The 14,849-nt window shown below is 40.2% G+C and overlaps 1 protein-coding gene across 1 annotated transcript in view; it reads right to left on the bottom strand.

Moving 5' to 3' along the window:
* ART3 (ADP-ribosyltransferase 3 (inactive)) overlaps positions 1-14,194 on the bottom strand; it is an 88,123-nt gene extending 73,929 nt beyond the window's left edge. The window contains exon 1 of the mRNA XM_037529060.2: positions 14,073-14,194. The gene's annotated coding sequence lies outside the window, so the exon portion shown is untranslated. The remainder of the gene's footprint in view (positions 1-14,072) is intronic.
* Positions 14,195-14,849: the final 655 nt, after the last annotated feature.

Below are 14,849 nucleotides of genomic sequence, written 5' to 3'. Positions count from 1 at the left end.
TAGGGGGTGTGCAGAGTAATAAGGAATGTCTTCCCCTGCTGGTGAAAGAGAAAATAGCTGTGACTACATGGAAAAAGAAAACCATATGGCACTGTCTTATAAAATTTAACATGTGCACACTCTATTTCCTAACAAGTCTACTACCATGTTGTAATAAATGTAATTCTACTACCTATATTCTGCAGATAATTCTTCCATAGGACACACATAAAAGAGTTATAAAAGCATTATTAATAATAGCAAAACTCTGGACACAATCAAAAAAAAAGAAAATGTAAAACAGGGTATATAAGTTCAATGGACTATTACATAGCTATGGAAATAAAGTACAACTATATATATCAATATGAATCTCAAAACTAATCTTTGCACAAAGGAAACAAGTCACAGGAAAGTTCATGCAGCCTGATTTCATTTACCATAAAGTTTGAACAGGCAAATTTGCATTTGTATTTAGGAGTGAAGTCATATATGATGAAAATAAAAGAATGATTCCCATAAAATCCATGCTCTCCCCCTTCAGATGTAATCTTAGTGCAGCCCATTTCATTCCTACCATTCTCCCCTCCACCTTTCTTTTTCTTTTTTTTTTTTTTGCCTTTGTTACACATGAATCTCCTTTGCATTTTATTTTTTATAATTTTCTTTTTTTATTTAAATTTTATTTTTATATTCCCCATACAATTACAACCCCCTTATTTTGACCCCAATCCCTCCTTTCCCCGCCCCCCACCCCCCATAGAGTGTCTCTGGTTCATAGTTGTTTGTTGATTTTGATATTTTCTTTCTTATAGTTATTCATTTTCCTGGTCCCTTATTTAAGTATTCTAGATTCCTGCTATGAGTGAGACCATCTGGTATTTTTCTTTTTCTTTTTGGCTTATTTCACTGAGCATGAGCCCTTCCAGCGCCATCCATGTTGCTGCAAATTGCATGTGTTTATCTTTTTTGAATGCTGAGTAATATTCCATGGTGTATATGTACCACATCTTCTTGATCCAGTCATCTATCTTTGGGCATTTGGGTTGTTTCCAAATCTTAGCTATTGTGAATAGTGCTGCTATAAACATATCCCCTCCACCTTTCCACTCTGGTCACACAAGCCTCCTGCTTCTCAAGCACAGCAAACGTATTCCCATCATTCATGCCTTCACTTTATCAGGTCTCTGCTCAACTATCACCTTTTCAGAGGAGTTTTTCTTGAGCACTCTGTTGAAAGTCACACCATTTATTGATATATGACTCTCAGTCTCATTACCCTCCTTTAATTTTGTTTTTATCCTTTATTGCTACATATATAGTGATATATTTAAACACACACACAATTTATAGTCTATCCCCACAGTTTTTTTTAAAATATTTTATTTTATATAATTCTTACATCATTTTCCATTTTTGCACAATGTATGCATTTTCATTTCGGTTATATTCCCCATACAATTCCCACCCACCTTATTCTGACCCTAATCCCTCTTCTTCTCTGCCCCTTCCTTCCCCCCCCCCCATAGTGTGTCTCTGGTCTATAGTTGCTTGTTGATTTTGATTTTTACTTGATTACAATTAGTCTTTTTCCTGGTCCCTTATTTAGGTTTTCTAAATTCCTGCTATGAGTGAGACCATCTGGTATTTTTCTTTTTCTTTCTGGCTTATTTCACTGAGCATGATCCCTTCCAGCTCCATCCATGTTGCTGCAAATTGCATGAGTTTATCTTTTATGATAGCTAAGTAATATTCCATTGTGTATATGTACCACATCTTCTTGATCCAGTCATCTATCTTTGGGCATTTGGGTTGTTTCCATAGCTTAGCTATTGTAAATAGTGCTGCTATAAACATAGAGGTACAAGTGCCCTTTGGAATTGATGTTTCTGTGTCCTTTGGGTAAATACTTAGGAGTGGGATTGCTGGAGCATATGGAAGCTCTATCTTTAGTAAATTAAGGAATCTCCACACAGCTTTCCATAGTGGTTGGACCATTTTGCACTCCCACCAGCAATGTAGGAGAGTACCTTTTTCTCCACATCCTCGCCAACATTTGTTGTTGCTAGTTTTTTTAATATGTGCCATTCTCACTGGTGTGAGATGGTATCTCATTGTAGTTTTCATTTGCATTTCCCTGATTACAAGTGATGTTGAACTTTTTTTCATATGCCTGTTGGCCATATGCATTTCCTCTTTGGAGAAGTTTCTTTTTAGCTCTTCTGCCCATTTTTTAACTGGATTATATACTTTGTTTTTGTTGAGTCTCTTCAGCTCTTTGTAGATTTTTGTGATCAGTCCTTTATCATTAGTGTTATGTGCAAAAATTTTCTCCCAGTCTGTAGGGTTTCTCTTTGTTTTGGTTATTGTCTCTTTTGCTGTACAGAAGCTCTTTAATTTGATGTAGTCCCAGCTGTTTATCTTTGCCTTCACTATCACTGCTTTGTATTCCCACAAAGTTTTATAACACCGGGACTCTGTCTGTCATAAATACCACTATGTCACAGTCCGCTCAGTAAATACTTGCTGACTGACTGAATAAATGAATTACTGACATTTACCATAGCCAGAACCCTTTAGAACAAGAACCCTTGTTCTCTACAAGGATAGGATGACTTTTCAAAGACCTTAGTTTTTAAACCTGATGAGAAACCAATCTTTGAAATAAGGATGAGTTTACAAGTTGCAGCACTAGATAGGCAAAGAAAGATGACCTTCTCCCATTACAATGTCCAGACTTGTGATGACACATAGTTCAGGATGTCCAGGCATGTGCTGACAAAATGTTTACTAGACTATGAAAGCACCTAAGTGGTGAGAAAATTAAGGTTTTCAACAGGTTTTTCTATAACTTTAAAAAAAAAAAGTGTTTCAAAACTAAGTTGAATGCTTTAATAGCAGCAATAACTGTTAAGAGGAGGGGAACTGCTTTCAAAATAAAAAATAACTTGTCTTATTTTAATTTGTGATAGTGACAAGCATGTTGTTTACTTATTGTGCAACATTTTCCCAGGACACCCAAATCTAATTAGAGCAAAACAGCAGGACCATTTCATTTACTAGGCTCAGATGTAAGACAGAAACTTTTCCCCAGTTAAATTTCAAATAGGAAAGGGGGAGAAAGAAACTGAGTAAGTTCAACATCAAACTAGCTTTGGGAAGGTTAAAGCTTTAGGCAAACTAGCTTTGCAATGCCATCACCCTCAGAACAGAAGATTTTTTATCTGGGATGTATGGTTTTTAGAGCTCAATAACTATGAATACAAACTGGAAATGAAAATGGTTTTAAGTGGGATTTTGTTATATATTAACATTTGTTTGCTATAAATGTAAGTCCTTTTTGATTTCAAGTATTTGAAAATACTACACAGTGAAGGAGGAAAAGGAAGGAAGAACGAACGTGGAAGGATGGAGGGAGAAGGCAGAGGAAGAAGGAAAGAAGAGGTAGAGAACGGAGAAGGAAAAGCAGCAGCACCAGTAGTGACAATGTCAGAAGCTGCCACTACCCAAGCCATACTGCAGGCTAGAGGCCACATGAAAGAGTTTTCAGGGGCCATTTAAAATCCTGCATTATAATGCTAGAGAAAAAGGCACATGGAGACCTGTGATGCCATGTTGGACACCCAACTCTGGTCAAGCATTCAGATGACTCTAGGCCCAGGAACTATCTAATTGCTGCTGGAGAAAAAACACTATTTAACAAATTTGGGTGGGAGAATTAGATATTACTTTGGGGCTCCAGTAACTTAAATCCACAATCTACATAATATTAGGCAATAATTCAGTGCTTGAAATAATCAACTATAGAACTACATATTTATGGAGTAAACAGACGTATTTTTTTTTAAACAGATGTCTTTTAAAGAAGAAAAACTTCTAAACAATTAAATGTAAAAAATTAAAATAAAAGGAAGGCAGTGAGCCTAACAGTATTAAATACAGGTGAGATTGTAGGACAAATGAAACTCATGTATTAGTGATGGAAGCATAAATGTGACGACTTCTTATAATATACACATATTCTATGAATTAGAAATTCCATTTCTTATAATTTATTGAACAAAAACGCATATATATGTACCAAAAATATGCAGAAGAACATTTATAATAGCAATACTCATTATAGTCCAAAATGTCTATTGACTGGAGATAGATATGTGTATATATCTGTGGTCTATGAATACAACAGAATTCTATAGAACAATAAAGCAGACCATTCCTCCATGCATGACAGAACGAATCTCACAAATAAAATATTTAGTGAAAGGAATGAGGTACTAAATAGGACACATCATATAGTGTCATTTAGTTAGTTCAAAAATAAGTGAACTCACCTATGATAAGAGTTATCTTTGAGGAAGAAGGAAAGGGTATGCCATGCCACTGAGCGACTGGTGAAAATGTACCAGGTCATACTGTTGCAGTTTTATTTATTTATATACAGGTGTATATGTACATCTTTTCCTGTATATGGGTTATGTTACTTAGCTAGGGTTGTCATAACAAAATACCAAAATACTGGGTGGCTTAAGCAACAAATTTTACCACAATTCTGGAGACCTGAAGTCCAAGATCAAGGAGTCAGAGATTCTCTGTTTGCTCTGAAACCTCTCTCGACAACTTACTGATGGTCATCTTTCCTCTGTCATAATGTGATCTTTTCTTTGTTCATTCTGTTCATTCATGTAAAAAATGCCTTCTTATAAGGAGGAGTCATAATGGATTAAGGCCAATCCCAATTACTTCACTTTATTTTTTTTTTTTTTTTATAAATTTTATTGTTATATTCCCCATACAATTGCAGCCCCCCATTCTGACCCCAATCCCTCCCCTCCCGCCCCCGCCCCCCTAAAAGTGTCTCTGGTTCATAGTTTTTTGTTGATTTTGATTTTCACTTTCTTATAGTTATTCATTTTCCTGGTCCATTATTTAAGTTTTCTAGATTCCTGCTATGAGTGAGACCATCCGGTATTTTTCTTTTTCTTTTTGGCTTATTTCGCTGAGCATGATCCCTTCCAGTGCCATCCATGTTGCAGCAAATTGCATGTGTTTATCTTTTTTGAATGCTGAGTAATATTCCATGGTATATATGTACCACATCTTCTTGATCCAGTCATCTATTTTTGGGCATTTGGGTTGTTTCCAAAGCTTAGCTATTGTAAACAGTGCTGCTATAAACATAGGGGTGCAGGTGTTCTTTGGAATTGATGTTTCTGTGTCCTTTGGGTAAATACCTAGGAGTGGAATTGCTGGGTCATATGGAAGCTCTATGTTTAGTAGGTCCAGAAATCTCCACACAGCTTTCCACAGTGGTTGGACCAGTTTGCACTCCCACCAACAGTGCAGAAGAGTTCCTTTTTCTCCACACCCTCGCCAACATTTGTTGTTGCTAGTTTTTTTAATATGTGCCATTCTCACTGGTGTAAGATGGTATCTCATGGTAGTTTTGATTTGCATTTCCCTGATGACAAGTGATGTTGAACATTTTTTCATATGCCTGTTGGCCATTTGCATTTCCTCTTCAGAGAAGTTTCTTTTAAGCTCTTCTGCCCATTTTTTGACTGGATTATTTTCTTTGTTGTTGTTGAGTCTCATCAGCTCTTTGCAGATTTTTGTGATCAGTCCTTTATCATTAGTGTTGGGTGCAAAAATGTTCTCCCAGTTGGTGGGGTTTCTCTTTGTTTTTGTTATTGTCTCTTTTGCTGTGCAAAAGCTCTTTAATTTGATATAGTCCCAGCTGTTTATCTTTGCCTTCACTATCACTGCTTTGGGTGATGTGTCTGTAAAGATGTCTTTGATGTGCAAATCACGTAGTGTTTCGCCTATATTTCCTTCCATATATTTTATGGTTTCAGGTCTTATGTCTAGTTCTTTAATCCATTTTGAGTTGATTTTTGTGTATGGTGTGAGGTGGTGGTCAAGCTTCATTCTTTTGCATGTAGCGACCCAGTTTTCCCAGCACCATTTATTGAACAAACTTTCTTTGCTCCAATGCATAGTCTTTGCTCCTTTGTCAAAGATTAGTTGACCATAAATCTGTGGGTTTATTTCTGGATTTTCTATTCGATTCCATTGGTCTGTATGTCTGTTCTTGTTCCAATACCATGCAGTTTTGATGATTATGGCTTTGTAGTATAGTTTGAAGTCTGGGAGTCTGATGCCTCCATTCCCTTCTTTTTTTTTCAGGAGAGCTTTGGCTATTCGGGGTTTTTTGTGATTCCATATGAATTTCATCAATAATTGTTCTATTTCTTTGAAGAATGACATTGAAATTTTGATTGGAATAGCATTGAATCTGTATATTGCTTTTGGAAGGATGGCCATTTTAATAATGTTTATTCTTCCAATCCATGAGCAGGGGATGTCTCTCCATTTCTTTGTGTCTTCTTCTATTTCTTTTAACAGTGTTTTATAGTTTTCTTTGTATAGGTCCTTTACCTCTTTTGTTAGATTTATTCCCAAATATTTGATTTTTTTTGTTTCAATAACAAAAGGGATGGTCTTTTCGATTTCTTCTTCTTCAGATTTATTGTTTGTGTATAGGAAGGCTACTGACTTTTGCGTGTTGATTTTGTATCCTGCCACTTTACTGAACTGATTGATGAGTTGAATTAGCTTTTCTGTGGAGTTTTTGGGGTTCTCTATGTATAATATCATATCGTCTGCAAATAGTGATAGCTTGACTTCTTCTTTTCCTATTTGGATTCCTTGGATGTCTTTCTCTTGTCTTATTGCCCTGGCTAGGACTTCCAGTATTATATTGAAAAGCAATGGTGAGAGTGGACATCCTTGTCTTGTTCCAGATCTTAATGGAATTGCTTTCAGCTTTTCACCATTGAGAATGATACTGGCTGTTGGCTTGTCATAGATGGCCTTTATGATGTTGAGGTATGTTCCTTGTATCCCAAGAACTTCAAGGGCTTTTATCATGAATGGGTGTTGCACTTTGTCGAAAGCTTTCTCAGCATCTATTGATATTATCATATGGTTTTTATATTTCTTTTTGTTGATGTGTTGGATAACGTTGATTGATTTTCGGATGTTAAACCATCCTTGTGCCCCTGGAATGAATCCAACTTGGTCGTGGTGAATTATCTTATGGATACATTGTTGGATTCTGATAGCTAAAATTTTATTGAGGATTTTTGCATCAGTGTTCATTAGGGAGATTGGTCTATAGTTTTCCTTTTTTGTGTTGTCCTTGTTCGGTTTTGGTATTAGTGTAATGTTGGCTTCATAGAACGTGTTTGGTATTGTCCCTTCCTTCTCAATTTTTTGGAAGAGTTTGTGAAGGATAGGCACTAATTCGTCTCTGAATGTTTGGTAGAATTCATTTGTAAATCCATCAGGTCCTGGGCTTTTGTTTTTGGGGAGGTTTTTGATTACCATTTCAATTTCGCTAATTGTAATTGGTCTGTTTAGGTGTTCTATTTCTTCTTTATCTAGCTTTGGGTGATTGTAGAGTTGTAGGAATTTGTCCATCTCCTCTAGATTGTTAAACTTGTTTCCATATAACTGTTCATAGTAGTTACTGATTATTCTTTTGATTTCTGCTGTGTCCGTTGTGATTTCTCCTCTTTCATTGATGATCCTGTTTATTTGTGCTTTCTCCCTTTTTTCCTTTGTGAGCCTGGCTAGGGGTTTGTCTATTTTATTGATTTTTTCAAAGAACCAGCTCTTGGTTTCATTGATCTTTTGGATTGTTTTTTTAGTTTCAATTTCATTTATTTCTGCTTTGGTTTTTATTATTTCTTTTCTTCTACTGGTTTTGGGGTTTTCTTGTTGTTCTTTTTCTAGATCTTTGAGCTTCGAGATTAGGTTGTTTCTTTGCGTTCTTTCTTGTTTCTTGATGTGAGCTTCTATTGCTATATATTTTCCTCTTATTACTGCTTTTGCTGCATCCCATACATTTAGGATATTGGTGTCCTCCTTGTCGTTCAATTCAAAAAATTTTTTAATTTCTTCTTTGATCTCCTCATTAGTCCAATGGTCTTCCAGTAGTGTGGTTTTTAATCTCCATGAGGTAGGAAAGTTCCTTGCCTTCTTTTTATGGTTTATTTCTAGTTTGACGCCTTCATGGTCAGAAAAGATGGTTGATATGATTTCAATCTTGGTGTATCTGTTGATGTTTGTCTTGTGCCCCAGTATGTGATCGATCCTGGAGAATGATCCGTGTGCGCTTGAGAAAAATGTGTACTCCGTTTTTTGGGGGTTTAGTGTTCTATAGATGTCTGTTAAGCCCAATTGCTCTAGGTCCTTATTTAGAGCTTTGGTTTCTTTACTTATTTTTTGTCTTGTTGATCTATCCATTGTTGATAGTGGTGTGTTGAAGTCTCCCACTACGTATGTGTTTTCTCTGATGTCTGTTTTCAGAGAGGACAACAGTTGTCTGATATATTTTGGTGCTCCTTCGTTTGGTGAGTATATGTTAATGAGTGTTATTTCTTCTTGAATTATTGTCCCTTGATCATAATGTAGTGACCATTGGGGTCTCTTTTTATCTTTTTGAGTTTGAAATCTGTTTTATCTGATATAAGTATAGCTGTTCCTGCTTTCTTTTTTGGTCCATTTGCTTGTAGGATTGTTTTCCATCCTTTAACTTTGAGCCTATTTTTATCTTTTGTAGCTAAATGTGTTTCCTGGAGACAGCAAAAGGTTGGGTTTTGTTTCTTAATCCAGGCTGCAACTCTGTGTCTTTTTATTGAAGAGTTTAGTCCATTTACATTTAGAGTTAATATTGATATGTTAACATCTGTATTTGCCATTGTGTTTGTCTTTCCTTTGATTTTATTTATTTATTCTTTTAATAACTTTTTTTTTTTTTTGGCCTTCTTTCATTGTTATTCGTCGCTCTGAGGTTCTGGCTTTAGGACTCCTTGTAATATTTTTTGGAGTGGGGGTTTAGTTGCAATGAAATTCCGGAGTTTCTGTTTGTCTGGGAAGGTCCATATTCTTTCTTCAAAGAGGAAGGAGAGCTTTGCGGGATAGAGTATTCTTGGTTGGCATCTGTTTTCTTGGAGTCTGTTGACTATGTCCCTCCACTCTCTCCTTGCCCGTAGTGTTTCTTCGGAGAAGTCTGATGTCAGCCTGATTGGTTTTCCTTTGAATGTTATCTGTTTCTTCCCTCTTGCCAGCTTCATTATTTTTTCCTTGTCCTGGATTCTTGGGAGCTTTACTATTATGTGTCTTGCTGTATTTTTCCTTTCGTCGTGGAAGTTTGGTGTTCTTCTTGCTTCTTGTATATCAATTTTCAGCTCCTTCTTCACATTTGGGAAGTTCTCTTCAATTATCTCTTTGAATATTTTCTCTGTTCCTACATCTCTCTCCTCTCCTTCTGGTATTCCTATAACTCTTATATTTCCTTTCCTCATGGAGTCAGATAGTTCCCGAAGTCTTTCTTCGTTCTTTTTCCTTCGTACTTCTCTTTCCTTCTCTGTTTTGGTTCTTTTTATTTCTGTGTCTTCAAGATTACTTATTCGTTCTTCCATTTCATCTATTCTGCTTTCATTGCTTTTCCCAGAATTCTTTAGTTCTTCCATTAATTCTTTGATCTCCTGCATTTCTTTTACTTCCCTCTTTAGGGACTCAATTTCTTTCTTCTGACCATTGTTTTCCCTCTCTAGGGACTCAATTGCATTCTTCTGATCGTTGATTATTTTTCCCTTATCATTGTTTTCCTTTATGACTTCTGTCAGTTTTTTAATCACGGCAATTTTAAATTCTCTTTCTGGAAGGCTCAGAAATTCTTCCAAGTTATTGTCGTTGCAATCTGGGGGCTGGCTTTCTTTTTGTGGTGTGCTTTTTCTCTGGAGAGTTGCTAGGTTGCGTGTGGTTCTTCTCCTCCCTACTGTCTGTTTTCTAATTTGCCGTATGCGTTGGGACACTGTGTTGTTGGGACTTGCCGGCATCTTGGGTGGGCTTCTCTGTTCCCCTCTGGTTCTTCCAGGAGTCATCTGTCAGTTTCAAGCAGCCTTTACTGGAGAAAGGTCCCTGTTCTAAAATGCCGATGTGGGGACACACTCCCCTGTGCGCCTGGTCTGCCCCGGCGGTGGGTTCCTGCTCCCCTCTGGGCTTGGACTGCAGGCCAGAGGGGGTCTGGCGTGGGCGAACTTCCCCCGCTCACCTCTGGCTCCTGAGGAAGCCTTCTGCAGGTAGTCTTTACTGAAGAAATGTCCCTGTTCTAAAATGGTGATGTGGGACACACTCCCTGCGCTTCTGGTCTCAGGCACACTATTCTGCGCGCCTGGTCTGCCCCGGCTGTGGGTGCTCGCTCTCCCTGTGGGCTCAGACTACTTGTTCAGAAGGGGCCCGGTGTGGGCTAACTCCCCAGCTGGCCACTAGCTCCTTCAGTAGCCTGTGCTGGGGTCAAGTCGCTAGGTGGCACCAGAGATCTCTCCTAGAGCCCTTGGGGAGCTGATTTTCCACCCCGTGGGACAGGGAGCAGAGCGGGGATGGTAGGGTACACCTCAACGGCTTTGGGGTGCTGTGTCTGCCTTGTGCCCCACCATCGTGGGGAACCCACGCCCCTAATTTCGTGCCCCGGGTCTCAGTTCCAAAGCCCTCAGTTCCAGGACGCGGGCTGTAGCCCAGATCAGTGGCGCGGGAATGGCGCCTTTTGAATCCCGCTCCCCTGCCTGGGCACCTTGTTCCTGCTCACTCAGGGAGGGCCTCCGCCGTCTCCCCGCAAGCCTAGGTCGCAGGCGCAGGGCCCTGGGCAGCTGCAATCCGAGCGCCGCTTTCGCGCAAGCTTACCGGGCGGCCGGGGCTGTGTGCTGGTGCTGGGCTCCTCCTGGTGGGCGGGGCTCTCTTTAATGGCGCCTGGAGCTCACCTCCGCGGCGGATCCTGCAGGGTTCGCCTCAGCTCCCGTTCACAGGGTGTGGTGGCTGAAATAGTTCCTTTCCACTCACAGTCCCACTTGCTGCATCCGTTTTTCTTGTTGGTCGTTTTGGTTTGTTGTTTCCTCCTCTCTGCCGGTCGGAGAGTGCCGCCTCTGTGGGCGGGGGAGGGGAGCAGGGTTCTGCGCTTCCCTCCCTTCTCGTCCTCTTTTATGGCAACTTTCTTCTTCGGGCAGTTTGCTGGCGTCGTCCGTTTATCTTCCGTGTCCCGGTTCTCACTGGGACCTGCCGCTTTTCCTCCCTATTACCTTTTTTTAATGGGAGATCTTACTCGCAGCGTCTCCTCGCCGCCATGTTGCTCCGCCCCCCCCCCAATTACTTCACTTTAACCCAATCACCTCTTTATGAAGACATATCTCTAGCTTTGGTCACATTTTGCTTTGCGGTACTGGCAATTAGAACTTCAACATATGAATGGGATGGGGAAAGGACAATTTAGCCTATAGCGTGTTCTACTTCAACAAGAAATTTGTGCTAGAAATGAAGGCAACAAAGTAGAAAAAGCAGGTATTTTAACTGAATATGGATTAGTTCCCTATTCAAGTATGTAAACAATCGACATGTTTAAAAAGTCAATATTCTCACTGCCCTTGACAAGTGGCCTTGATAAGGCAGAAGGTGCAGATATTCAGCCAACACAAACTAAAATGTCGATAAGAAAAGAAACTGACGTAAACACTGGTCTCAGATGCCAAGTTCCACATCTTAAATGAACAAAAAGTAAATAAAAATGACAAGAAGACTGAGAAACAACATTTCTACACACTGAGAGGGAAATTATGAAATTAGTCTTACTTTTTGGCAGGTAATTTATAAAATCGTTACAGAAGCCTTAACAATATTTTTAATTTTCATACTTCACAAGGAAAATATCCCAAGAAGTAACATCTTTGAAAATAAGAGCATTTGTTGTATTACTGAAATAACTCTAATGCCCAGCACTTAAACAGATTACAAATATAAATCATTACTAAAATATATAATCTATGTAGCTATAAGGACATGTTTATATAAAATAGCATTAATTAAAAGATTGTTTAGTGACAAGGGTCAGATATAGACATGGGTGTATAATTCTATGTATTTGTGAATTTCAAGTCATTCCCTTCCTTAAAATCCTTCAATTTCTCACCGCTCACTGATTGGCAAGCCCTTCATCTTCACTAGAAATCATTTCTCAACACTCCCCTATTATCACTCTCCCCTTCACCCTGGCCAAAGGACTAGTAATTCCCAAAATTTGGCACACATTCTCAAGCCTTCAATTGAGAACTCCCCCAGTCAGTACACCTTTTTCTACTAACTCGTTCCAATCACCTCTCTGTTCCTGTCCTATTTCAAACAGCTGGTTATAGCCCATCAGCCAGAGTGGTGATTGCTGTGACATCACTGGTTATATACAATCCAATGACTTCCGATATCACCTCTACAATAATTGCTAACTTACATGTTGCTTTCCCACAATAAACTGTGAGCTCTCTGAGGGGAGATTACTGTTCATATTTATGTTCTCACAATCTAGAATCATAATAAGAGTTTGAAAAATGAGCTAAATAAATAATCAACAGTAAATAAAGGGTTTCAAAAACATTCTTTTTTTTTTCTTTTTTTTTCTTGTAACGTTACTTAGGTAAGCAATTATCAATCACTTTATTCATGGGCATTTTAAATATAAAAGTATTTCTCCCTCTCCATAAAAATTTGTCTTCAAGTTAGGCAGTAGCTTAATAGGTACATGATATTATAACATAAGCAAAATGTTGGCTCTTGCCAAAAGACACAGAGCACAATGTTGTGTTACTGCCAGCATTCAGGCACAGCTGTCCTTGCAATGATGTTGTAACATTCCCTCTCAAGATATTTTATTCACAGATTTAATCCAGTCCTTAAACTTCAAATGAGAACTATAAACCAGGAGGCAAGAGATCAAGATCAGTAAAGGAAGAACTTGTTCCTTTCTGTTACCTAAGATGAGGAAAGTTCAAGAACTCCCCCCTAACCCCACCACCACCATTCCCCAATGTGATTTGTTTGCAGACACCTTACCATATGTATAATATTATGGAAGTAAGGATTGACTTTCTGTTGGGTGGAGGAGGGAATTAGAAAATTCAGAATACTTAGTAGGAGCTTCTTAGATTTTCAAGAAATGAATCCTTTTCAAGGCAGCATCTTTTAATACATGAAATAGCCACTAAGAAAAGGGGAAGTCCACACTGTACGATGTTCAAAGAGCTCAAGGGGCTTCACTATGAGAAAAAGTTCCCCTCTCACAAGTCAAAAGGAAGACTCTAATTTTCACTATGACTGAGTCAGTCACGCTGTGTACATAATTAAACAGACGACTGCCTGACTCCATAACCAAAAGAATATACAAGAGGAGTCAGGAGAGGACATGTGAAAACAAAATCCTACTCTGCGAGGCTCTTTAGGGTTACGTCAACATTTGGTTCCTTGGGGACACAGAAGTGGGATTTTTCAAGGCAAAAGACTAACACTCCTATCCAAAAGGAAACTGAGAATAATCTGTTGATTTCAACAGAGTTGATAGTCCTTGGCGCATTTCCTAGGACTGCAAGAAATGCCAGCAATATCCTCTCGCTCGGTTTCTTTTTCTCCTAAAAGCCCAATCTATTTATAAATGCCAGGTCGGTGGGACTTGTGCCCCGCCCGGTCAGAACATGTTTTCTTGTCGTTTTCAGGACAACTTCCAAAAAAAGACATGGGAAACAAGTTACTTAATGGGCCTAAGTCAAAGGCAGCTGACTCAGCCTTCATTTCCACAGCCCAAATCTGCTCGGAGGTGCTTAATGCAGTTCCACACTCACCTGGGCCTCAGACGGGCCCCCTCCTCCCCCCTCAGTTGGCTCCTAGGGAAACGAGCCTTTCTAGATAACAAGATCGGCCTTGAGCGTCTCCGAGCTGACCCCAATATCGACTTTCTTTGCCCAAAAACGCCTTTGTCCAGTTTCAGCAGCCCAGAGTCAAGGAACCTGCCAAGCCTCGACTGTCGGACTCTGCCCTAACGACTGGGCCTTCCTGAGGCCTTGGCTTCCTCCAGGCCTCAAGCCAAGCTTCACGTGGAAACTGCGAAATGGCCGGCTCCCGGCGTCCCCTCAGGGAGCGCGATGGCCGCGGGGCGGGGGCTGAGGCAGACCGGGCGCTGAGGAGAGAGAGACCCAGGGCACAACCACTACCTTTCCCCTCCAAGTGCTTCTCCGGCAGGATCAGCGCAATCAGCAGGGACACTCAGCGGCTAGGCAAGCGGCTCGGGCTGCTCACGCTGCGGCTGCGGCTTCCCCACCGAAGGTTCTGGAAGCCTGGCTGACTGAGCATGCGCAGTGCACGCCTCGGCCCCCAGGGAGGTATCCCGGTCTGCCCCCTGCGAGGCCAGACTGCGCGTTGCTGGCGCAGTACTGAGCTAGGCTGGGAATCTTCCTCCACCACCACCCCCACCCCCGTTCCTTCACACACACCTTTTCGTGTATTTACTGAGCACCTACTGTGTCAGGCACTGTGATCTGCTCTGCGCTCAGACTTCGCAAAGTCCTCCTTGTTTGAGGGGTAGAGGGAGATGTTAACCATAGGATGGCAGATAAATGTAGCTTTGACACGGATATATCCTGAATGAGAACAGGTACAAGGGACCAGAAGAGCAAGTGCGGGACATCATCAAGTCTGGAGATCAGAGATGTGTTCCCATAGGAAATGCCTGCCTGGAAATCTAAGGTGGGTAAATTATTAAACAGCAGTGTAGACAGGTGGAGCAGACGCCACATTCCAGGCAGGGAAAAGGCATGAGCAAAACGAGTGCGATGAATAGGATCACTTGTCTCTGAAAAACTGAGGGGAAAAAGGGTGAGGTAGCAGTTATGCAAGGAGAGGCTGCGAAGGTGGACTAGGGCATACCATGCTGGGCCCTTATCCTACGAAGTTTCCATATCTTTTCTGTGCTAGGAAGAATAGTCACTGGC

This window comes from Talpa occidentalis, unplaced genomic scaffold (assembly GCF_014898055.3).
Source record: "Talpa occidentalis isolate TD23 unplaced genomic scaffold, MPIMG_talOcc4v2.1 talOcc4.6, whole genome shotgun sequence".
NCBI lineage: Eukaryota > Metazoa > Chordata > Mammalia > Eulipotyphla > Talpidae > Talpa > Talpa occidentalis.
The sequence above is the reverse complement of the archived record's forward strand: the minus strand, read 5'-3'. Positions and strand labels throughout refer to the sequence as shown.